This window comes from Amphibalanus amphitrite, unplaced genomic scaffold (assembly GCF_019059575.1).
Source record: "Amphibalanus amphitrite isolate SeventyFive unplaced genomic scaffold, NRLGWU_Aamphi_draft 000552F_arrow, whole genome shotgun sequence".
In the NCBI taxonomy this organism is placed as follows: domain Eukaryota; kingdom Metazoa; phylum Arthropoda; class Thecostraca; order Balanomorpha; family Balanidae; genus Amphibalanus; species Amphibalanus amphitrite.
Genome location: NW_024882046.1, coordinates 21,677 through 45,269, shown reverse-complemented (window position 1 = coordinate 45,269; position 23,593 = coordinate 21,677). Strand labels below are relative to the sequence as shown.

The 23,593-nt window shown below is 50.3% G+C and overlaps 1 protein-coding gene across 12 annotated transcripts in view; it reads left to right on the top strand.

Annotated features, from left to right (window-relative positions):
* Positions 1 to 657: 657 nt before the first annotated feature.
* LOC122393749 (programmed cell death protein 6-like) overlaps positions 658 to 23,593 on the top strand; it is a 38,425-nt gene continuing 15,489 nt past the window's right edge. For 2 of the 12 annotated variants that reach the window (XM_043390062.1, XM_043390065.1), the window contains exon 1: positions 675 to 1,197. The gene's annotated coding sequence lies outside the window, so the exon portion shown is untranslated. Of the gene's footprint in view, positions 1,198 to 5,710; positions 5,752 to 5,796; positions 5,820 to 12,250; positions 12,275 to 18,455; positions 18,473 to 23,593 lie in introns of those variants that run through there. The other 10 variants (XM_043390056.1, XM_043390059.1, XM_043390054.1 and 7 more) reach the window with 8 other exon arrangements.

The window sequence follows — 23,593 nt, the reverse complement described above, 5'->3', positions numbered from 1 at the left end:
CTGGATAGTGGATAGTGGATACCCACCATAATGCATGGACAGTTATCAATCGACATATTGGCATGCTTACAGATAATCACAAGAAGTTTGGAAACGCACGAATTATGGGCGCCGACATACAACCACATCGCGATTCGGGCCTGACACGGTCCCGAGAAACAGGTCACAGCCCACAGGTCAATCAAAGGTGACGTGGGTGAGGGTTATGTGGTATGTCTTTCAAATAAGCTATGTACAAAAATTGATTGACCCGAGGGTACCGAAAGTTTCATCACTATCAGCCGCTTTTTACGCGATTTCGGATTTATTTAAAAAAAGCAAAGAGGAGTTCCAGCCCTTCCCCCCCCCCCGCCCTCCCTATAACTGCGAGGGTTATGCACAGTGTCCCCGTCTCACACAGTAAAGAGCGAACGTCACAAATGAGTTAAAACAGAAACACGACTGCTGCCACCGCCGACGGCCGGACACGTCATGTGATGACGTCATCGCCACCGCCGACGGCGGGACACGTCATCTGCTGACGTCACCGCCACCGCTGACGGCCGGACACGTCATCTGATGACGTCACAGCGGCAGCGCGGCCTTGTCGCAGTCAGCCGGACCTCTCGGGAGCGCGGTGCAATGAGTCACGAATCAGGCGGTGGCGACGCGACGGTCACAGTACACGAGCACTGTGCGGCATACCTTAGCGGCTATCTCGGCTCGGGCGCAGCCGGGCGGTCTGCCACGCGGCGCGCTGCACAGAGACACAGAGTGACGATCAGTGGGTGCGGAGTGGAGTGAGGGCCGGGAGACCGATCGGAGAGGTGTGAGGGCCGGGAGACCGATCGGAGAGGTGTGAGGGCCGGGAGACCGATCGGAGAGGTGTGAGGGCCGGGAGACCGATCGGAGAGGTGTGAGGGCCGGGAGACCGATCGGAGAGGTGTGAGGGCCGGGAGACCGATCGGAGAGGTGTGGGGGCCGGGAGACCGATCGGAGAGGTGTGAGGGCCGGGAGACCGATCGGAGAGGTGTGAGGGCCGGGAGACCGATCGGAGAGGTGTGAGGGCCGGGAGACCGATCGGAGAGGTGTGAGGGCCGGGAGACCGATCGGAGAGGTGTGAGGGCCGGGAGACTGGCCACCGGCTGTCTGTGGGACCACCTGTGACCGGGCCACCGCCGCTGAGTGACCCGGAGAGCCACGTCACGTCCGACTCAGGTAGGGGAGCTTTGATGGTGACTATGAGACCTGAGGCATGCTCGGCCGCGCATCCTATTGCAAAACCTTACACCACGCATGCGCAGTTGGGGTCCCTCGGGTGCCAAGCTCCGCCCTTCGGCGTATGACGTCACATGTGTGACGTAGGCTCGTGAAAATCTTTCAGTTTCGCGCAACAAGAAAATAGAATTCAGGGGCGGATCAAGAAATTTTCGGGAGGGGGCCGAAGGTCGAAATATGGGCGACCTGGCAATCCGAGGGGCGCTTCATACGCCTTCGAAGGGCGATTATTTTAGCGATCAGACGAACCCTTGATGCCTTTTGACGCGCCCCGCGCCCCGCGCCCCACTAGGGTCTGTGTATAACGCACCCTACTGGGGGGGGGGCTCTTCATAGCCCCCCCCCTAACTCCGAAACTTCTTGGCCGATCGTCAAAGTTCAAACGGCGTCTGATAGCCCCGGAAAAACTGTCGTGCGAAACCTGATTTCATTGACCTCTAGGCCACTGATGACGTCACAGCTCAGGTCAAAGTAAAAATTATCGATGTTTGGATTGTTCATATTTTGGGCTCTGGCCGCCGTCTTTCAAGTCAGATCAAGCTCATTTTTGGTTTACACACTCGTGAACAGATGATATAGATACCCTGAGGGTACCAAACTTGTACTTTGATTTTCAGGTCAGGGTCAGGTCATCACAGGTCACGAAAATAGTATATCATTCGTCGGTCACGTGACACATGTTTTATGGTTTTATGGTCCATTTAGGCCATAGATTTTGAATTCCATGTCGCTTGTGTCATTTGAGGTCATTTTGAGTTGAATTTAGCTCAGGTCAGGCCATTTTCAGGTCAAAAAGGTCAAATTTTAACCCTCGCCCGCACATGCCATTTTCCCATCCTAGAACGCACATTGGGTTGCCACCCCCCCCCCCCCGCGGCGCTATTTCGTTCCTGTTGGAGATAGAGCTTCGCGGTAAAGACCAAAAAGATTCTTTGGGAAGAGCCGAGTCCAATGATACACAGTTTTACCTTCTCAGGTCAGTCATTCACCTTCCAGGTCAGGTCAAACTAAAAAATGTTGTTGTTTTGGGTCACCGTTGGATAGGTATCAAGTGCGCTGCTTAGCATATACCTACCGATGACGATGCCGTTTTCTGGTGCCAAGTCAGCTAGAACCTCTTTGTCACACTACCCGACCAGGTTTTTGCTGCTGAGGTCATTTCAGGTCAAGTTAGGTCAAGGTCAATTATAGGTATGTGTTTGTATGTCTGTGTGAGTCTGTGTGTATGTATACTGATGTGTGCACCGATTGTTTATGTGTCCATATTAGGTACATGAAATCATGATCTGAGAAGCTTTTACCAAAAGTACAGTCAAAAAAATCCACGAAAAGTAAATTCAGCTTGCCTAAAACGCAATTATTTCAGATGACCTAGGTTGACCTTGACCCTGACCTTTACATCTCTGTTCATCATCGAACAGCATGTTCCACATGATAGGTGGGAGGTAAGACTGGCAAAAAAGGCCGAAATCAAGGTGTCAAAAGCTCACAAGGCCCATAGCCAACGCAAGATGTTGAGAATTGGTCATTTGGGTCATGACATGACCTGAAAAACAAGGTCATATCTCCGAAACCAAAAACCACAGAAACTTGAAATTTTCAGTGGACATCAAAAAAGGATAGAGGGGCAGCTATACAAAAAACCAGGCTTCTAGCTTTAAAAATGTTGAGTGCAGAGCAGAAAAACCACCTGGGGGTGGCAACCTCCCCCCCCCCCCATGTGCGGGCGAGGGTAAAGTGGAAAATTTTCAACAAAAAAGATGTCTATCGGATGCAGTTTGAGCTCAGAAACACGATGGTGCTATTTACATTGGCGTACGATGTCAAATACGTGCTGAAAAATTGATTTGAAAAATTAATAATTGTGAATTTTTTGCAATAATGCGTATAACTTGGCCATTTTTGAAGATATTTAGCTTAAACTTGCTAGAGTTAGTCATAATAATGCGTTCTATCACATATATTCCGATTTTTCGAAAACACAAAAACTTTTTGGAAAAAATGTAAAAATATAAATTTTGAATTTTATTATATCAAATTTTCGAAATTTTCAAAATTTCGAAAATTCGAGACAGCAGTTTGATAGCGCAGTCTATTCTGAGTCCTCTCATGCAAAGAAATTGGATCTAGTTTAAAAACTGAGCTCTTGGGAGCGATTGCCGTGGTTCAATGTTTTGCGTCGAAATCGGCCGAACATGACGTCACTCTGACGTCATTTCCGGCCGACCTATGGTAGCTACGAAGCTCAAATTTTGACACAAGGTGTCGAATTGATGCAGCCGAAGGTACTGAAAGTTTGGCGTCGATACGTCAAGCAGTTTGGAAGTTATTGCAGAAAAACGGGAGGGGGCTATAAATAGCCTCCCCCCAGTGGGGCGCGGGTTAAGATGAAAAATGACTGAAATACTTTAACGTACGCTGATACTTTAAATACTTTAACGACTGAAACGTACGCATTGAGAGCTATCGACTGCTTTTTACCGCGTCTTTCTAGCCCTCTTAGTTTTTGAGTTAGAGGTGGGTGGTAACATATCCCAGTAAACATGCCGACGTCGGCCCGACGTCGGCCGACGTCGGGGTGACGTCGGCAACTCGGCATCGGCATGCCGACGTCGGCCCGACGTCGGTCCAACCTCGGCACGACGTCAGCTGGATGTCGGATATGCCCGCATGTACCGACGTCCAGCCGAGGTCCAGCCGACGTCGGGCCGACGTCGGACCGAGATCAATTGCTGAGGTCCAGCCGACGTCGGGCCGACGTCGGGGCGACGTCGGACCGACATCGGCCGCTGTTTTGACCGTTAAAATAATATAAAATACATGTTTCATGTTTCATAAAGAGCTTCTGTATTCAAAATATCCTCAGGAAACTGAAATCTTCCTCCACGCCGCAACCCCCTGATCCGGACTGGACGGGAAACTTTATCCCATTTGGGATTGCCCGTAAGCCGAGCTCGCCCGTATGCCGGGTGCGGTGAGTGCTTGGGGGCTGCTCCGCCTATCCTTTGGTCAGGCTCAGCCCCGGCAACTCACCAGGGCCGGGCCCAGTTCATACAGAAAGGCCAGTCGGCAAGTGTCACTTTGCCAAAGTTCCACTTATCAAAGAGACACTTTGGGAAACGTTGGTGCAGGTGTGTAAGAGTGGCTATATGAATCCATTGTGGGGTCGCCCTTTCCAATAAGTGTCACGTAACAGCAATGGGACCAGGGGGCAGGGACTCTATATGAACTGGACCCAGGGTGCTCGCCAAGAAGACAAATGTCTCCATCCTATCATCCTTCCGGCTCTGAAATGGTCTTGTCAGACCGAAAGGGCATAACCCAACAAAACAAACTATATTCGCTATTTGGCTGCGTGGTGTAGTGGTTAGCGCACTCATAGGCGGCGGAACGGGGAGGGCACCGGGGCACCGTGCCCCCCCCCTTTGATTTTGGCATTTTACCATTAGCCCTATGGGTGTTGCATGGAAAGAATGGGACCAAAAGTCGGCAGTGCCCCCCTTTAATTGAAGGTGTTCCGCCGCTACTGAGCGCACTAACCTCGCGTTCAAGTGACAGGGGGTTCGAATCCCATCGCCGGCTGATGGTTTTGGCGTGTTGTCCCAGCAAACATGTCGGCCGACGTCTGCGACTGGGGGGCTCGAATCCCGCCGCCGGTTGATATTTTTGGCGCGTTGTCCCAATAAACATTGCCGACTGATCTGACGTCGGCCCCGTCGGCCTCGTGTCGGAATAGCTAGCGACAAAAGAGCTAGTGTCAGTTGAGCTAGTACGTTTGAGCTAGTGCTACAAAAGAGCTAGTGATGTAAAAGCTAATGTTAAAATAGCTAGTAACTTAAAAGAGCTAATCCCAAGGAGAACTAGTGGTGCAAAGAACTTTGAAGATACCTATCTATTACAATTACTTTGAAGATATCTACATTGGGAGGCAGGGACGGAGGGGGCAAAGGAGAGCACAAAAATTTCGGAAAAGACATGTGGAATGTCATGGGATTCGCACCGACGAGGGAATGTCGAGGACCAACAACAAAATTGAAGGGTGGCACAGGGCAATCCAAGGAATGGTGGACTCGCCACACCCGTTACTTTGGCGTTGTCTGGCCGTGATTCAAAAAGAAGAAGCGCTGCAAGCTGCCGAACTTTGCAAATTCAAAGCAGGAAACGAAGTTCAAAAACAAGAGAAAAATTATGCCGATATAATTAAACGAATTAAGGTCCTCATTCGCCGTCTCACAGGAGACATCATAGACAGGCAGGAGTTTCTTCGCGGAGTTGGATACGACATTTCGATGAGCGTTTGAGAATAAAATCTTAGCTGTATGTTTCTGTCTTTTTCAATATTACGACCTTTTTTAGTGACCGATCTGATCTGAACTGAACTTTGTTTATAAAATCCCGAAGAGGTACAGCGTGAGCGCATATTTACGCGTGAGCATGATCTACTAGCCCTTTACAACACTAGTCATTTTGCTCCTAGCTGTTTTGTGGGACTAGGTACAATCGCACTAGCTATTTTGTGGCACTAGCCCAAATGAGCTAGTTCAAACAACACTAGCTCTTTTGTGGCTAGCTCATTCGTATGGGAATTGCCCCGTCGGTCCAACGACAAACGATCTCGTCAACCTAGGCAAACGACCTCGGCCCGACGTCGGCTCGACGTCGGCTGGACTTCGGCTGGACGTCGGAACATGCGGGCATATCCGACATCCAGCCGATGTCGGGCCGAGGTTGAGCCGACGTTGGGCCGACGTCGGCATGTTTACTGGGATGCCCCCCCCCCCCCCCCACTAGGGCGAAGTTGGCTGGGACCGCCACTGCACACAGCCGCTATTTGAGTTCGGAAGTGGCCAAAATGCGATAACTCATTAACCAGTTGACATTTTGCCAAGGAATTTTTTATTGTATGTGAAGTCAACCGTAAGGTCACATATGGGAACGTATGAGCATCCGTGCTGATACATCATTGCTGTAAAAATATTTTTGCTTGTAATCCGCGGATGACGGGTATATCCCATAACGTGGGTGACTCGGGAGGGGATTCTGCATAGCTTCCCTGCTGTCTTCGAAACTACTCGTTCAATACTAAAAGTTCAGAACTTTTGAACTTTGAACTTTGAACTTTTGTTGTTGAGAAAAACTAAAAGTTCAAACGGCTTCTGATAGGAATAGCTGACAAACGAAACCTAACTTTGTCACAAAAGGTCATGGAAAGGTCATGGGTCACAAAAGGTCATGGAAAAGGTCATGGAAGTAAATGTATACATTTTTAAGGTCATGCGACACATCTTTAATGGTCCATTTCGGCAAAAGCATCTAAAAATGATGTCATCTGGGTCGTCCGATTCGAAACTATTTCCATTCGACAAATGAAGGTCAGGTCACGGCGAGGTCAGAAAGGCCAAATTTTGAAGTTGAACATTCTCAACAAAAAAGATGTGCATCGGATGCAATTTGAGCTCTGGAACACGACGATGCTATTCGTTTTGGTTTTTGATGTCAAGAACGTACTGAAATTGCCTTTGCAATATCGAAAATTGTGATTAACCGACTACGGTAAAATGCAAAAGCCGATAACATTGCCATTTCTGAAGATATCTGACTGAAACTTTCCAAAAGCAATGCAAATGTTACATACAAAAGCCAATAAGGTTCATTCTGGTCGATGGCTGCTCCCCAAAACTCTGAATGTTATCAACCATATCGGACATTCTTACGATGTTCTGTTGGCTGGATGTCTTTTTGCTTTATTGAATTTGATCAGACTACATTCAGTTAAGACGACGTGCATTTATTGGTCACCAGAAAGTATACCCACAAGTCAATCGACAATCGACAACCAACAAATGCAATCGACACGAGCGTCGAGCACCCCTCAGCACAAGCAACTGCCGGGAGCGATTATAGACGGACCGCGCTCCTCTCACGCAGCTGATTGGTCATGGCTCCCGAACCGTACGGACGTCAGCTGCACGGCCGCCGCCCGGCCGACCTGATCGGGGTCGGCCGGGCGGCGACCTAGCGTCACTAAAACTGCAATAACTTTTGCCGGCAGTGTGATGCCGACCTAATTTTTTCAGCAAATGAATCACAATTGTACGGTAGATGTTATGGACGTTGTCTCGATGTGAAGCACGCTGTGCGTTTTTTGGTAGGTCTATGTAAATATTGAAATCCTCAAGCCCTTCTGCTTTGTGCAAGTGTGCAACAATTAGCTTACAATAACTGAGTGGGAAGTTTTTTAGATGCACTTTTGTTACCAATGGATTCCGCACATTTTCCCCTTTCAGCTGATATCTTACTTACGCATGTTCAAGCGAAGAATATGGCAGGAGACTCGTCAACATTTACATGAAATTCGCAGCACAAGTTCGGTCTCACGGAGTAAAGCAAAACGGTGTACTTTGGGAGCCCACCAATCTGTGCCAGAATGAGTAATATTTTTTTCTGGATGATATTTTAGGGGAGAGTGGGGCAATGGCGGACGGTGGGTAATGCCGGCCACCCATCTCTAGTGAGTACTTTGTCCATCACTAATCAGCTGATGTTGTTAACATTTCAGTTGAGCGGCATTCTATCACGTGGTGCAAGTTTGCCACGGTAGCTCCATTATTTTCATTTTTATAGCGTTAAATGTGTTTTTCGTATCTGATTTTTAATTTTTGTTGTATCTATTTGCTAACTGTGAAATGTGTTAACGCATTTTCAGAAGTGCTGCTTTGCAATGACCTTCAATTAAGCCTTTTTTAGGCGACTGCTGGATGTGAGGCGTTTGCGGCGCAATGCCTTTGACTGCTGCCTGCTTTCTTAAAATAAAGCTGACCTCGGGGTAATACCGGACACGTGTCCGGAATGACTCCACGCGGTTTTGTTTGTGACTTCTGTCGTTAAAGCTCAACGTTTCGGGTTGCTGTGTTTACAGCTGTGTTAGTTTGCTTGCTGTGTTTACGGTTGTGTTAGTTTGCTGCTCTGTTGGCGCCGCGCTGTTGTGTTGCAGCGAGTGCAGTGTTGTGTTGCAGTGCCGTGTACTGTTAACTGCTGAATACAGTTGTCGTTTCTTAATTCTCACTTAAATTTCCATCGAAAGAACGGTGTAAGGATGAATACCAGTGACGATATTTCGACTTTTTGTGCTATTGCACTTAGTGGCCGGCATTACCCCTCGCTTTTTTGCACCTCCATTTTTCACCACATTTTCGCGTAGGCTCTGAATCTGTCATAAGTGATCTGAGATACTAAAACTGGGTGCTATCTGAAAGCCTATTCCTTTGGCTATAACCACAGTCAAAATCACCATAAAATAGCTTCAAATAGCTAAGCTATTGAGCAAAATGCTTATGGTGTCGCCATTGCCCCACTCTCCCCTATACGCTCTGATCAATTTACGACCAGAAAATGTAAGAAAATCACGCTTTAAAATTTGTCGAAAATTAGGGTATTGACCACTTCTGAACCCAGATAGCGGCTGTGTGCACTGGGGCGCGGGTTTTAAAGTACTCATCTGAAGTGTCTCGTCGCGTTCTTTCGTTTGCCGCCTCGTGCGTTTCGCTACGCCTATTGGGTCTCGAGTTATCGGCTGGGGGCGTTTAACGCCCCCCCCCCCCCAGCAAACGGTGTGTGGCGAAATACCCCAGCAGGCAGCAACTGCCGGGTTAAAGGGACTATCCCACCTTCTAAAATGTTGTTAAAACCAGTTAAATTGTGTCCGACTTAATAGATTGGATGACCAGGAACACGGTTCTGGCATTTATTTTTCATTAAACATCTTAGGCTTCCCATATTCCAAACACAAACTTTCAAATATGTGACGTCACAGCCCAAAATTACCTCCTTCCCCAGGCCACATTACTGTCATAAAGCTGATTCTTTTTACTCTGTAGGCACCACAACAAAGTTCAGACCAAGTTTTAAGCGATATTTCAACGAACAAACCCATTTAAATCAGAATGACTAAACGAGGTGACGTCACACTAACGGTCGCTCCATGTTGAAGATAGGGCCTTGTACAAGGCCCATTTTCAAATGAAGGGAACGAATTTCTTCAACACCAAGAGGCCGCGGGGGTTGCAACCTAGATAGATAGTGGTTTCTGAACCTCGCCGCAAACTTGGCTATCTCAACTCAAACCCCATGTTAAAGGTGGGATAGTCCCTTTAAGGGATGAAGGAAGGGAGCTAGGGGAAAATATTAAATATTATGTCACATTCGTGATCCCCGTCCCCGGCCTGACCTGAAATGAGTTTTTGAAGCGATTCTGAAGCCGACGCTGGCGCTGCATTATTCGTTGCTGTTGCTAACATCACGATTTAGTCAGGGGCGTCGCCACGGCTCCCCAACTTGTACGGACACATTATGTCGGTCTCCTCATTCGTCAGAAGTGTTAACCCCATCCCCATGAACAATACTGTTATCTCACTACAGTGTACCAAATGTTATGCGTTTTGCATGGTGTATTCAACGAGAGATCAAATTTGAATTTGAACAGCCTAAATCAAATTTGAATCATGAATGGGACACTTTTAACGTAACGAGTAAATTGTCTTATCGAAATGCAGTAGAATGAGGAAATGCTTGAGCAGGTAGGTAAGCACTCCTGTTTATCTCGTATAATAGGGTACAGGATGTGTTCTAGCACCCCAATCCAGAATACCTGAGAATCAAACATATCTTTTTGCAGACACCTCCTATGTCTACATAACCTCCTACATCCACATATCGCAAACAAATATGCAAGCGCTCCTTGAACCATGGACCCATCAAAAATAAAAAGAAAAACGTCTATTTCCTGATGACTGGGTGTTTTAAATGACTTCAGGCCCTTACATTCAGCGTTAGCTCCTGCGAGTCTTTGTTGGCCTCTGAGGGCCCTCCCTGGCTAGCGAGGGGCGGGCCTATTATAAACCTTTGAAGACCGCTACACAGATATCTCGAGCTTCCAGGCGACATTTAGGAGCCCACGCCGACTTTTAGGGGTCCAACGCAGCTGAGCTCTCTAACTCCCATGCAGTTCTTGATGCCCCATTCCAGCTCACGGGAGCCCAAACCTGCCTCGGAAGGACCTATTCATTGCTTATGAGTGCCTAGCCTTGCATGTGCCTCTGAGGGCCTAAGTCCGGCCTCTAAGGGTCCCTAGTAGAATTTTGAGGGCCCCACCTGACTCTGAGAGCCTGCGTCGACCTCTGAGGGCTCCAGGACATGCCTTGGAGAATGTCGGGACAGCGATCGCTGAGCCCAGTCAGTTGACAGTTCTAACTCGAAGTTTCAAACTTTGTGCTCATTATGAACAACAACACGAACATCATTTTCACTAACGTTAGTAGCACTTTCGGTTTTTTCTTCATTCTTTCGATTACGGTTTCCCCGTATTAGAATATCGCCCCACGTCGCTTGGGCCCGCTCGATGGGAAACACTTGTGTTCTCCAAATAACGATACCTAGGTACTTGTTTCTGATTAGCATGAATGTGACATTTGTGGGACCCACATTAGAGCGATATTTGATCTCTTCACATGGCCATATTGAAGGACATAGTCTTCTTTTTCACAGGCCCTTGTATTACTGAGTCCTTTCCTATCTGAGCTCTGTCCTCCCCTGTGTAGGTGTCCTTCCTGTGCTCTGCTCCATGTGCCCCGCGCTGTCCCCTGTCCTGTTGTCCATGGCAAAGGCGTGCTCTGTCTCGTACTTTATACCTACCGTCATTTCCTGTGCCCAGTGTTTGATATTTCTGCATCTGATCTATCCTGTGCATTATCTTGCCTGTGCCTGGTTTTGTCTGCTTCCTGTCCTGCATATGTCATGTCCTATATCCCCTGCATATCTCCTACCCTACTCTACCATCCCTACCTGATCTTTGTCCTGTCCTTCGCCCTGTCGATTCCCGTGCCCCGCCCGACCCAGCGCCTTCTCCATCTGATGCCCCAGCTAGGTAGTCCCTTCCCATTCGTCAATGCCCTTGCATGTCGTGCCCTTCTTTTCCTGACGAGTGAGCGGTCCATGATCTTCAAAACCATTCATATACTCGTATGCCCTTCATTCTCTTTTCTCCCTAGCAACCCCGGCCTGTCTTCGATTTTTACATCCCTGCCCTTTACCCTCACCCTACTCTGTTCAGTTCGGTTCGACCCGGTCTAGTCAGTTTCAGTCTGCTGATTTTGCCCTTCCGTATTTCTTGCTGCTCAACAAGGAGAGTGTCAGGGCTAGAGGGAGGTCCCCTGCCAACTGCTCCGCAGTGTTAGGCGAATTCTTTCAACCTTGTGCGATCATCTGGAATCGATCGGCACCTAATCTACAAATGCATTTGAAAGAGAACAAGTCATTGAGCTGGTAGATGTGCATCGAAAAAATGTGATAAAGACTGCTTCCTTGAACCTTCCTTGTCAAAACTTAAACATCCTGAATATTGTAGTTATAAATGGACAAGTATTGTATCGAGAGTACATGAACCGGTACGCCTTTAATGTAACTGTTTTAATAGTTTGATTCGTGGAGCCGGGAGGTTCATGTACTCTCGATACATATCCTGAATACTTTCAAGAAAAATAGCAATATTGATAATGCTTTTACGGCATTTGTAATTTGAATATGATGCAAGCCAAAAAGCTCACTTTCGGTCGTCGAAACTTGTACGGACATTCCGTACAAGTTTTGGGACCTTCCAAAACTTGTACGGACACTGTCCGTAGTGTCCGTAGTGGTGGCGACGCCCATGCCTCTGCGATTTACGGACATCAGACGCGTTTACATAGGGTTTGTTGCAAGCTTATATCTCCGTCCGTGATGTTGCAAAAGATGCCAATGGTGCTTAACAATTTACAAAATGATTCCCTCTAAATATTTGAAGACAACTGCGTCGAAATTATCGCCAAATTAACGAGCTAGAGCCTCGTCAAATATGCTATGTAAACCGGGTTATTATGAGATCCCATGTAAAGGAAATACTAAAGGGTTTCCTTCACATATGGTATTCCGGTGAATGCTTCACTTCAATAAGCAATCACTTCGGCGTTTTTGGGGCAACTTGGGGCCTGTTCCAGCGTTGTTCTATATACCCTGGTTCCAGCGCCTCCAGTAGAAATTCTTGACTGGAGGCTCTACCAGAGGTTTCACTGGAGCCGCTGGAACGCAATCTGGAGATTTCTGGAGATTGGCATCACAGACACCAAAAGAATGACGATTGTTCTCTCTTGAAACGCAAAATTCGTTTTCAATTATATGAAGAAAGATTAACAAAATTATAGCAATGTAATTTTCTTTTCATTCAAGTTGTAAAATAATCAGTCAAAAGTCCTTTGCTTACATTCGTGATTGTCACATGTGCGCCATAATTGTAGACCAGCGCCAGTAGTAGACACCCGAGCTTCAGCGAGACACTCTATTGCAGCCGGACGAGCAGACGGATGCGCACAGCACGGCGCCAACACACACAATGCCGGCACAGCCGGCGGTCACTCGAGGCGCTCACGCGCTCTCGGCAGGTCACCCTAACACTAGTGACACATGTTACCACCAGGTGGCTAGACCAGCGCACAGCGGGCGCGGGCTGGCGTGACCACTTTTTTTCTTAGTAAATAAAAGAAACCCTTCTCAAAATACAGGTGCAACATTGCACAAGAACATACTGCAAAATGCAAACGCAGACAACGCTAACTAGACACAGGCGCAAATAAGTAACAAAGAAATGCGTGATTGAGTAAATAACAGAATAAACGCAAAACAAGGCATCGGTTCATAGCATTGCAGGGAACTAACGGAGGGACACTACATAATCTTTCAAATGACCCGGTAATCTAGTTTGACGTCGCGGGCGGCCGGCGGCCAGGGACGGCGGAGCAGGGGGAGGGGGTAGCGGAGCAGGTAGAGAGGACGTCGGCACCCCAGAGACAGGCTGACGAGGTGTGGGAACGATGGCGATCTCAGCAGGAATAGGGGACGATGAATCAGCTGCAGGAGGGGTAGTATCGTCATCTGATGACTCGTCACCAGAAACGGGCTCCAGCTCCTCCACAGCACAGGGCACGAGCAGGCACTCACTCAGACGGAACTGGTACTCTTTGGAACGGAGTTGCGAGCAAGCGAACTTACGAACAGAGCACCATTCACCATCAACAGCCGTGACCAGATATCGAGGACGAGCTCTAGTTTTGTCGCGGTCTCCGGCATGGTAAATCAGATCGCCGGGGGCAGGCTGCACAGGGGGCACACGGCGATGAGTACGAGACTTTGACTTGTAATCATATGGATGATTTTGGACTCTAGACGCATAGCGCTGAGCGATAAGCTCACGGTCGGAGATGCTGAGAGCGGAAAGCGTGTACTGATCACGCGCATAGAACATTTCGAATGAGGACATACCACCGAGACGAAGGCGGGAGTTCAGACGCGAAGTGGCGATAGCCAGGGTCGCCAGTGAGATCGCGCCGCCATCAGGATTGATGCGCCTTAACTCACTGCGCAGCTCGCCGATGGCATGTTCAGCGGACGGGTTCTTGTTCTTGTTATGCACACGACCGACCTCCAAGCGGATGCCAACCTTCTTGAGGGCGTCACTGGAGGACAGAGAGACGAAACATGGAGCTGGATCAACGCGCACCGTGACAGGAGGCCCGTCAACAGCTCGCAGACACAAGCAGAGAGAGATTAAAGCTGCTTCAATGGTAGCAGCACGCTCATCACTGACAAAACAAGTGAGTGTGTGCGATGTGACGGTTTCACGAACTACTAAAATCAACTGACGCTCATGGTGCATGATGTCTGCGGCATATGATACTCCCACGGCTGGGGGAGGGGATGTGGAGCTCTCCACGAGCGGCAAAGTGAGCTTTTTCAGCGCGGCACAAGAATGACAGCTGGCATATAACCTTGCCAGATGTGCATCCAAATCGAGCACATAAAAGTAGCGTGAGAACACCTGTTTCAGTTGATGCTGAGTAGGATGTTGGAGTTTTATGTGCAACGCACACAGGAGACCAGCAGCCACCTGACGGGAGACAACTATGAGCTCTCTGGACGGAGAGAAAGGTTCGTCACGTTTGACAACCAGCAGACCATCTCTAGCGATGGAGACGGTCTGCAGATACCGTTTGACGTCACGGATTTTAGTCTGTTTCCGTGAAGGCCGCGTGCCCTGAGATAGGTGAGCCTTGGTGCGACGCAAATCTGCACAATCCTGTTGGATCGTGAGCCATGACTGGCGCCCTGTGAAGGGCAGACGGCACGATCCAGACATGACGTCACTGACAGAAATATGGCGGACTGTGGCCTCCTCCATGCGAGACACAAATGAACAAATCTGGCACGCTGCATCGAGACATGGAGGGGCATTTCTGCTCGAGAAGTCACTGGGAAGGTTCGCAGAGCCTGCGAGGTGGCGCACAGATATGCAATAGCGACTGATGGTCGAAAGGAATGTAGATACACGAGGACTCGCAGAAAATTCCCCGCGGCCCAGCTTATCGAATGCCTGCACGCAAGGCTTGCTGTCGGTTAGCACACAGACGTGAGTTGAGGCCTGGCTAATAAAAGGTGCAAAGTGCTTTACCGCCGTGGCGATAGCGAGAGCCTCGATTTCACATGGAAGCCAGTTGATCTGGTGTTTGCGTAGCTGTGCGCTGAAAAAGCCAGCTAGCATGGTACGCCCCTGCCGCGTCACATACAGCGTCGCACCGATACCGTGAAGTTTGCTGGACCCGTCAGTGACAATCCAGAGATCGTCCGAAGGGCGCGGTATAACGACGGCACGGTGATGCTGCAGGGCCGACTGAGCCCGCTGGAAGGTGGATAACAGCTCGTCTGTCCACACGATCACCTCAGATGACTCGCGGCCGGCACAAACTGCGTCCAGCGGAGACATGTAGTGTGCCGTCCCCTTCACGACTCTGCTGAGAACCTTGTAAGCACCGATAAAGCTACGAAGGTTCTTTACCGTGCGAGGGGGTTCCGCGGAGGTCAGTGTCGAAACACGGTGCGGACTGGCAGAAAGCTGACCGTCAGACCAGACCCAGCCGAGAATGGTGACGGAGCGAGGGCAGATGACCGTCTTTGAGGGAGAAAGACCCAGTGGTCGAGTGCCTGTAGAACCAGGCGCCACATCTCGAGCGCCTCCCCAGGTGTGGCACCGCCACAAAAGAGGTCGTCAGCGATTTTGGCGACCTTGCCATCCTGGATGAGGTCACCGAGAACACGGCTCATGAGTTCCTCCAGAGCCGATTCCGAACCAGGCAATCCCATGGCACAGCGGGTGTATACACGAACACCTTTGAATGGTGTAACCACCCCGCAGTACTTCAGACTCGAGCGTGCCAAGGGCACCTGGAAGTATGCCTTCGTCAAGTCGGTCACGATGATGTACTTCCAGCTACCAATAATGCGTAAGGTGGACTCAACGTCCGGGAGCAGCGAGGGCTGAGGCTTACAAAAGCGACCTACAGTGGTGAAATCTGTGACGAGGCGACTTCCGCCGCTAGGCTTTTTTACCAGAAAGAAGGGGTGGACATATTCCACCGCCACGCCAACATCCTCAGGCTTTCTGACGACACCGAGGGCCTCCAGTTCGTCGAACTTCGACTGAAGTTCAGACAGCCGCTGACGGTTATACTGAGGCAAATGGCCTCTGCGCTGAGGAGGTTGGACCGCGCCGATGTTCACAGTTCCGTGAATGTCTCCAACAGCGCCGTTGTAGCCAGGGAAAACAGGCTCAAACACCGAGTCATACTGCGCGATAGTAGCAGCAAACTCGGCCCTTACAGAGTCCGAAAGCAGTCCATGAGGATCAATGGACACCAGAGTGGCTGAGGAGTCCGGCGGAGACTGTGGAGGTGCCGGAGAGCAAGCTGGCGCCGGAGAGATCACGGGTGGTGACGATACGGAAAATATTTTGCAGAAATGAGAGTTTTTCTGCAGCCTAAGAGGTGAGCCGGTGTTGTTTGGCACACGAATTTTGCCGTCAACCACAGCGGTAACAGCTGGACTAGGCCATGGACCGGACCCAGGATCCTGGACGGGAGAGGAGGCCCACGGCTCGACGGACACGGCGACGTCACGGTCTATGTCAGCAACCTCCAGCTCGATGAAGTCACCGGGCCACAGAGTTACTGACCGAGATGGAGAGCGGATCAAACAGCTCGCAGGACGTGGAGAGGGCTGGTTGGAGACATGAGAACGGGCACGGTAGAGGAAGATGACGTCACCTCCGATGGATACCGAGCCATCCGCGGGCCGCACAGACACATCGTTTCGGGACATAAAGGGAGTGCCGGCAAGGACCTCGACGTCAAGGTCCTGAACCACCAGAGCCTGAAGGGTCATCTCAAGGGAGCCACGATGCAATATCAGAGTTGTTTCTCCAATTACGTTGAGCTTAGAGTGACCATCAGCCTGAAAGGCATTCTGAGTCGTCTTTGAGATAGGGGCTCCGACTAAAACGGCTACTGTGTCACGAATCAAGTTAATTTCCGCGCCCGAGTCGAGAGTCAGGCGGAGAGGGACCGACCCACAGTGCACGGGTAAAAACGGCGAAGGCTCGGGCTGGATGCGACGCGCGGGAACATCGGACGAATCATTGATATTGTCACGAACACACTCATTGACCTCATTGACAGCTGAATCATGACCATAGTCAATCACACCAGTAGATGAAGACTCGGGTTTAGTGCAACTGCCCATCTCAAGCTCTGAATACGTATCTACCTCATCACTAGAGGCAACACATACCTGGTTGTCAGAGTCCGTCTGTGAGAGGCGAGATGCACCCTCAGAGTCCAAGTCCTCACAGAGGTCGTCGCATCCGGCGATGAGACGTACGCCAGCCATGAAGCGACGATCCTCGATGGGCAAGAAGCGGCAGCGACTCAAAAAGTGCGAGTCGGCACCCGGACGACCGGCCGCCACGCAGAGTGCACATGTACGCGAACGCTGACCGCGGCCGCCGCGCCGCTCACCCCCAGACAGGTCAGCCGAACCGGACCGGCCGCCGCCGAGCGCAGGGGCGGAGCGGCCGGCAGCCGGCGCGGGCCGACCGCCGGCGGGCACGGCCGCTGGCCGGCCCGCAGAGGCGGATCCAGCCAGCTGATTGCGGGGGCGAACTTGCTGGAAACTGGCGATTGCAGAACGCAAAACTTGCGCGTGTTCTCCAGACTGCAGCTCAGCGAGAAGAGAGTCGATAGACTGACTGATTTCCGGCTTCAGAGATGCCAGGGTACGGGTTCGCAACTCCGGGCCGTAACGCTGCTTGACGAGGGCCGGAAGGCGCGGATGCAGTAGCGAGAGCCAGTGTAGGACGATGAAGTTCTCCAGAGATGGCGACATGTCCTCATCCGACGACGGCAGGAGGCCGTGATGAGTGACGTCATGGTCGGACTTCAGCAAATTGTCCTCGGCGAACGCCATAAGCCGCTGGAACAGATCCTCCGGTCGTTCGTCAGATTGCAGCTGAATTGCAGCGAAATCAAGCAAATGAGAGCCTGATGACTGGAATCCAAAGTGAAGCCGGATTGACTGCCAGATCTGCTGCAGCGACGTGGAGTTTTTCACAATGGAGTTGCGAGCGATGATCGGGCAGAAATTGGCAATCTGCCCTAACATGAGCTCGAGCTGGACTGTCTTCTGAGCGGCGGTGAGACGACTGGAGGCGGGGACGTTCGAGCTGTCGTCGGAGAAGCCACGTGTCGGACAGTCAGCCGTCTTCTTTTGCCACACGACTCCCTGCTCGAGAAACTTTGCGAAAATACTATCGAGCGACAGGGTATAGAGCAGGTTTTGGCGCCAACTCTCGAATGACGTAATTGTCTCGTCTTTCGTCAGTGACCACTGCTTCGGGGCACGAACGCCCGCCATCTTGGCTCCAAGTCCGGTGCGTAGAGCGCTGGCGATGCAGATTGAGCAAAGCTCGCTGATCCTTGCAAAGGAGAAGCAATGTCTTGCGTGGCACTAGGAGAGGTGGGCAAAGGCGCTGCCACCACGCCAGTAGTAGACACCCGAGCTTCAGCGAGACACTCTATTGCAGCCGGACGAGCAGACGGATGCGCACAGCACGGCGCCAACACACACAATGCCGGCACAGCCGGCGGTCACTCGAGGCGCTCACGCGCTCTCGGCAGGTCACCCTAACACTAGTGACACATGTTACCACCAGGTGGCTAGACCAGCGCACAGCGGGCGCGGGCTGGCGCAGAGCCTCCAGATAAATTTGGACCTCCCAACCAACTCCCAACTCTCTGGAGGCTACCGTAAAAGGGGGTGTTAAGGGACAGTGGGGTGTTAAGGGACAGTTGCATGGGAAAAACTTTGAGTCATATTAACTTTCTAATTTGAGAAGGTTCAATAAAAAGTTCAGTGTGGTAGTTGACACTGTTTTGCTCTTGACCATAGGAGAAAATGGTATGGTTTTTCATGCAAGTGATTTGGTTCAAAAATGGATTTGAAAATCATGCTACATTTTCACAAAATTGAAACATCTCCAAAACTTTGTGTGTACCACATAAACTAGTGGGTGTACAGGGAAAATGAATGCATAGGTGTATTGTCACATGTATTGCACATGTTTCCTGAAAAACTTGTGCAAATCCACCCATTCATTTATCATCCTCTTCCTCTTTTCCGGATATATGCATATTTTGAGGTGGACGTGGGGTGCTAAGGGACAGGGAATAAAAAATAAAAAATAATATCTAAATATAATTTAATTAAGTAGGCATGGAAAACACCAAATTCCACATAAAATGCTGGCAAGTTCATGCTTTTATCTCTAACACATCTTAAGTTATGTAACAAAACATCTCAACACTCTCTTTTACAATGATGGGTCAATGGAGACTGATGTAGGTAAATGTGATGTCGTCATAAAAAGGCTAAAACAAAGAGGGCAACATAATGACAAGTGACTAGCTTCAACATGGGTTTTTATTGATGACAGAAGGGTACTTTTTGGTTCTGTTTACCTTATAATTAGCACTTTTTCCACAAGCGTAAACTGCATTACACGTAATTGGCTAAAAAGGTCATTAGTGGTAAATGAACCTGACTTGTTTTGTGACAGAATATGCAAAACATTTCAATAAATAAATTGTGTGCCCTTCCACACCCCAATTGTGGGCATTTGATGACCATTTCTTGGAATAATATAGGTGTCCCTTAACACCCCACATTGTGGTGCTAAGGGACAGTGATGAAAAATGATAAAAAATAATATGCAGGTATAAATCTTAAAAACTTTAACGTGGCAGACATGTAAAGCACCAAATTCCACATAAAATGCTGACAATTTGATGCTTCTTTCTCCAACCCTTCTTGAGTTATATAACAAAACACCCCAAAACTGTCCCTTAACAATGTCCGTGAAGTTAGCGTCAGCAACAGCAACGAATACAGCGTCGGATTCAGAATCGCTTAAAAAAACTCATGTTAGGTCAATTGGGGGACGCGGAGCAAGAATATGACCTTTATTTGGCCCTAGCTCTTACCCCTTACCCCTTAATCGGCCCTTAAAGGACGGGGCGCGTCTAAAGTGCCTCAAGGGTTCGTCTGATCGCCAAAATAAGGGTCGCAATCGATTCCTCGGGTCAATATCTAGCCGCAGCCTCGGGTTCCAGATGTGTGCAACTTACCCCTTACCCCTTAATCGGCCCTTAAAGGAAGGGGCGCGTCAAAACGCCCTCAAGGGTTCGTCTGATCGCCAAAATAAGGGTCGCAATCGATTCCCCGGGTCAATATCTAGCCGCAGCCTCGGGTTCCAGATGTGTGCAACTTACCCCTTACCCCTTAATCGGCCCTTAAAGGAAGGGGCGCGTCAAAAGTGCCTCAAGGGTTCGTCTGATCGCCAAAATAAGGTTCGCAACCGATTCCCCGGGTCAATATCTAGCCGCAGCCTCGGGTTCCAGATGTGTGCAACTTACCCCTTACCCCTTAATCGGCCCTTAAAGGACGGGGCGCGTCAAAAGTGCCTCAAGGGTTCGTCTGATCGCCAAAATAAGGGTCGCAATCGATTCCTCGGGTCAATATCTAGCCGCAGCTTCGGGTTCCAGATGTGTGCAACTTACCCCTTACCCCTTAATCGGCCCTCAAAGGAAGGGGCGCGTCAAAAGTGCCTCAAGGGTTCGTCTGATCGCCAAAATAAGGGTCGCAATCGATTCCCCGGGTCAATATCTAGCCGCAGCCTCGGGTTCCAGATGTGTGCAACTTACCCCTTACCCCTTAATCGGCCCTTAAAGGAAGGGGCGCGTCAAAAGTGCCTTAAGGGTTCGTCTGATCGCCAAAATAAGGGTTGCAATCGATTCCTCGGGTCAATATCTAGCCGCAGCCTCGGGTTCCAGATGTGTGCAACTTACCCCTTACCCCTTAATCGGCCCTTAAAGGAAGGGGCGCGTCAAAACGCCCTTAAGGGTTCGTCTGATCGCCAAAATAAGGGTCGCAATCGATTCCCCGGGTCAATATCTAGCCGCAGCCTCGGGTTCCAGATGTGTGCAACTTACCCCTTACCCCTTAATCGGCCCTTAAAGGAAGGGGCGCGTCAAAACGCCCTCAAGGGTTCGTCTGATCGCCAAAATAAGAGTCGCAATCGATTCCCCGGGTCAATATCTAGCCGCAGCCTCGGGTTCCAGATGTGTGCAACTTACCCCTTACCCCTTAATCGGCCCTTAAAGGACGGGGCGCGTCAAAAGTGCCTCAAGGGTACGTCTGATCGCCAAAATAAGGGTCGCAATCGATTCCTCGGGTCAATATCTAGCCGCAGCCTCGGGTTCCAGATGTGTGCAACTTACCCCTTACCCCTTAATCGGCCCTTAAAGGAAGGGGCGCGTCAAAAGTGCCTCAAGAGTTCGTCTGATCGCCAAAATAACGGTCGCAATCGATTCCCCGGGTCAATATCTAGCCGCAGCCTCGGGTTCCAGATGTGTGCAACTTACCCCTTACCCCTTAATCGGCCCTTAAAGGAAGGGGCGCGTCAAAAGTGCCTCAAGGGTTCGTCTGATCGCCAAAATAAGGTTCGCAATCGATTCCCCGGGTCAATATCTAGCCGCAGCCTCGGGTTCCAGATGTGTGCAACTTACCCCTTACCCCTTAATCGGCCCTTAAAGGACGGGGCGCGTCAAAAGTGCCTCAAGGGTTCGTCTGATCGCCAAAATAAGGGTCGCAATCGATTCCTCGGGTCAATATCTAGCCGCAGCTTCGGGTTCCAGATGTGTGCAACTTACCCCTTACCCCTTAATCGGCCCTCAAAGGAAGGGGGCGGCGTTTTGAGGGCGTTTTGACGGGCCCCTTCCTTTAAGGGCCGATTAAGGGGTAAGGGGTAAGTTGCACACATCTCGAACCCGAGGCTGCGGCTAGATATTGACCCGGGGAATCGATTGCGACCGTTATTTTGGCGATCAGACGAACTCTTGAGGCACTTTTGACGCGCCCCTTCCTTTAAGGGCCGATTAAGGGGTAAGGGGTAAGTTTCACACATCTGGAACCCGAGGCTGCGGCTAGATATTGACCCGAGGAATCGATTGCGACCCTTATTTTGGCGATCAGACGTACCCTTGAGGCACTTTTGACGCGCCCCTTCCTTTAAGGGCCGATTAAGGGGTAAGGGGTAAGTTGCACACATCTCGAACCCGAGGCTGCGGCTAGATATTGACCCGGGGAATCGATTGCGACCCTTATTTTGGCGATCAGACGAACCCTTGAGGGCGTTTTGACGCGCCCCTTCCTTTAAGGGCCGATTAAGGGGTAAGGGGTAAGTTGCACACATCTGGAACCCGAGGCTGCGGCTAGATATTGACCCGGGGAATCGATTGCGACCCTTATTTTGGCGATCAGACGAACCCTTGAGGCACTTTTGACGCGCCCCGTCCTTTAAGGGCCGATTAAGGGGTAAGGGGTAAGTTGCACACATCTGGAACCCGAGGCTGCGGCTAGATATTGACCCGGGGAATCGATTGCGACCCTTATTTTGGCGATCAGACGAACCCTTGAGGGCGTTTTGACGCGCCCCTTCCTTTAAGGGCAGATTAAGGGGTAAGGGGTAAGTTGCACACATCTGGAACCCGAGGCTGCGGCTAGATATTGACCCGGGGAATCGATTGCGACCCTTATTTTGGCGATCAGACGAACCCTTGAGGGCGTTTTGACGCGCCCCTTCCTTTAAGGGCCGATTAAGGGGTAAGGGGTAAGTTGCACACATCTGGAACCCGAGGCTGCGGCTAGATATTGACCCGAGGAATCGATTGCGACCCTTATTTTGGCGATCAGACGAACCCTTGAGGCACTTTTGACGCGCCCCGTCCTTTAAGGGCCGATTAAGGGGTAAGGGGTAAGTTGCACACATCTGGAACCCGAGGCTGCGGCTAGATATTGACCCGGGGAATCGATTGCGACCCTTATTTTGGCGATCAAACGAACCCTTGAGGCACTTTTGACGCGCCCCTTCCTTTAAGGGCCGATTAAGGGGTAAGGGGTAAGTTGCACACATCTGGAACCCGAGGCTGCGGCTACAATTGACCCGGGGAATCGATTGCGACCCTTATTTTGGCGATCAGACGAACCCTTGAGGCACTTTTGACGCGCCCCGTCCTTTAAGGGCCGATTAAGGGGTAAGGGGTAAGTTGCACACATCTGGAACCCGAGGCTGCGGCTAGATATTGACCCGGGGAATCGATTGCGACCCTTATTTTGGCGATCAAACGAACCCTTGAGGCACTTTTGACGCGCCCCTTCCTTTAAGGGCCGATAAAGGGGTAAGGGGTAAGTTGCACACATCTGGAACCAGAGGCTGCGGCTAGATATTGACCCGGGGAATCTATTGCGACCCTTATTTTGGCGATCAGACGAACCCTTGAGGGCGTTTTGACGCGCCCCTTCCTTTAAGGGCCGATTAAGGGGTAAGGGGTAAGTTGCACACATCTGGAACCCGAGGCTGCGGCTAGATATTGACCCGGGGAATCGATTGCGACCCTTATTTTGGCGATCAGACGAACCCTTGAGGGCGTTTTGACGCGCCCCTTCCTTTAAGGGCCGATTAAGGGGTAAGGGGTAAGTTGCACACATCTGGAACCCGAGGCTGCGGCTAGATATTGACCCGGGGAATCGATTGCGACCCTTATTTTGGCGATCAGACGAACCCTTGAGGGCGTTTTGACGCGCCCCTTTCTTTAAGGGCCGATTAAGGGGTAAGGGGTAAGTTGCACACATCTGGAACCCGAGGCTGCGGCTAGATATTGACCCGGGGAATCGATTGCGACCCTTATTTTGGCGATCAGACGAACCCTTGAGGGCGTTTTGACGGGCCCCTTCCTTTAAGGGCCGATTAAGGGGTAAGGGGTAAGTTGCACACATCTCGAACCCGAGGCTGCGGCTAGATATTGAC